The 2099-nt window shown below is 43.3% G+C and overlaps 1 pseudogene across 1 annotated transcript; it reads left to right on the top strand.

Annotated features, from left to right (window-relative positions):
* Positions 1 to 553: 553 nt before the first annotated feature.
* LOC113612702 (GTP-binding protein Rheb pseudogene) lies at positions 554 to 1649 on the top strand (annotated as a pseudogene). The gene has a single exon (XR_003429936.1). The product of XR_003429936.1 is annotated as a GTP-binding protein Rheb pseudogene (transcript).
* Positions 1650 to 2099: the final 450 nt, after the last annotated feature.

Raw genomic sequence — 2099 nt, 5'->3', positions numbered from 1 at the left:
TACTTCACACACACACACACACACATGCACACACGCACACGCACGCACACATTTCTGTCAACATCTTGGAACTGAGACTGCTTGGAATCAATTTGCTTCCCCTCCTGTCCTTACACATGCTTCAGTCTTCACGTTGCCTGTCACATTAGTCTTTCATTTGCTGGCTTCATTCACTTGTTCATTTAATTCTACAGAAAATCTTTAGGGCCTAATATTGGCTTATAACTCAAAGGCATAGTTCTAGTCATGAGATGTTAACAGTCTAGAGCATGACGTTGAGTAGAGAGTGAGAGGGTCTGGGTGGATGGGCAGCGGGAACAGTTCATGACCCTAGAAGGAGGACAGGGGACTTCCCTGGTGTCCAGTGGCTAAGGTCCAGTGGCTAAGGTGGTCCCAATGCAGGCGGCCCGGGTTTGATCCCTGGTTGGAGAACTGGATCCCACATGCCACAACTAAGAGTTCGCATGCCGCAATTACATATCCTGCATGCTGCAACTAAGACCCAGCGCAGCCAAATAAATAAATAAATATTAAAAAAAGAAGAAGAAGGCAGCCGCGCCCGCCCGCCCCGCCCCTGGATGCCGCTGTGCCCTGGCGCGGCCGCCACCGATCGCAGCACAGGAGCCGCCGCCGCCACGGTTGATGTGGTTGGCCCGGGGCTGAGGAGGCCGCTAAGATGCCGCAGTCCAAGTCCCGGAAGATCGCGATCCTGGGCTACCGGTCTGTGGGGAAATCCTCATTGACGATTCAGTTTGTTGAAGGCCAATTTGTTGATTCCTACGATCCAACCATAGAAAACACTTTCACAAAATTGGTCACAGTAAATGGACAAGAATATCATCTTCAACTTGTAGATACAGCTGGGCAGGATGAATATTCCATCTTTCCTCAGACATACTCCATAGATATTAATGGTTATATTCTTGTGTATTCTGTTACATCAATCAAAAGCTTTGAAGTGATCAAAGTTATCCATGGCAAACTGTTGGATATGGTGGGGAAAGTACAGATACCTATTATGTTGGTTGGGAATAAGAAAGACCTACATATGGAAAGGGTGATCAGTTATGAAGAAGGGAAAGCGTTAGCAGAATCTTGGAACGCAGCTTTTTTGGAATCTTCTGCTAAAGAAAATCAGACTGCTGTTGATGTTTTTAGAAGGATAATTTTGGAGGCAGAGAAAATTGACGGGGCCGCCTCACAAGGAAAGTCCTCCTGCTTGGTGATGTGATTCTACTGCAGAACCTGAGGGCACTGGGAACCTGGCCTGCCTGAGGAGGCAACCTGCCCATTTTCCTTTAAGATAAACTCTGCTTCATTTCTCTTCTGTTAACCTGAAAGATTTCATTTGGGTCAGAGCTTCTCTCCCAACCCCTCCTTTCAGATTATGTTAAACTCTGGCTCGGTCCAAATGAGTTCACTTCCATTTTCAAATTTTGAGCAATCATATTTTCAATTTATATATTGTATTTCTTAATAATATTATGACCAAGAATTTTATTGCATTAATTTTTCAGTGTAGTTTGTTGTTTAAAATAATGTAATCATCCAAATGATACATATTGTTACACTACTATTAACTAGGCTTCAATATGTCAGTGTTTATTTCGTTGTGTTAAGTGTATACTTGTAAATAAAATAGCTGCAAAGCCTAAAAAAAAAAAAAAAAAAAAAAAGAAGAAGGAGCAGGACAGAAGACTTTAGCAGTACAGAGGGACAGTTAATCCCATCTGGAATGAGAGGAGGGGTCATGCTAAATTTTTGCAAGAAAATGAGGCCTTAGCAGATCTTGAGGTTGTAGGGAGTAAATGGGAACAGGGAGAACATTGCAGGGAGATGGATCAGGCAGGGCACATGCGTGGGGACATGAAGAATATCATCTGCTCAATGAACCAGAGAGTTTGACACTAAGAATACAAGCTGTAAGAGGAACAACCACATATTCTTTCTACCTATTGCTGTTTCTGAACATTATGCTCTACATACTTCCCTTGGCAGTCATCGTACTAACTTCTCAAAGATTCTGCCCAGTGTGGATACATGTAAGAAGAAATAGCAAGCTAAGCAAAAGGATTTCTGTCAACAAAGTAGAAGCCTGT

The sequence above is a fragment of the Aethalodelphis obliquidens genome, unplaced genomic scaffold (genome assembly GCF_003676395.1).
Source record: "Aethalodelphis obliquidens isolate GAN/ISIS:26980383/991018 unplaced genomic scaffold, ASM367639v1 scaffold81, whole genome shotgun sequence".
NCBI classification, from domain to species: domain Eukaryota; kingdom Metazoa; phylum Chordata; class Mammalia; order Artiodactyla; family Delphinidae; genus Aethalodelphis; species Aethalodelphis obliquidens.
This window is presented reverse-complemented; position numbering and strand designations above follow the sequence as displayed.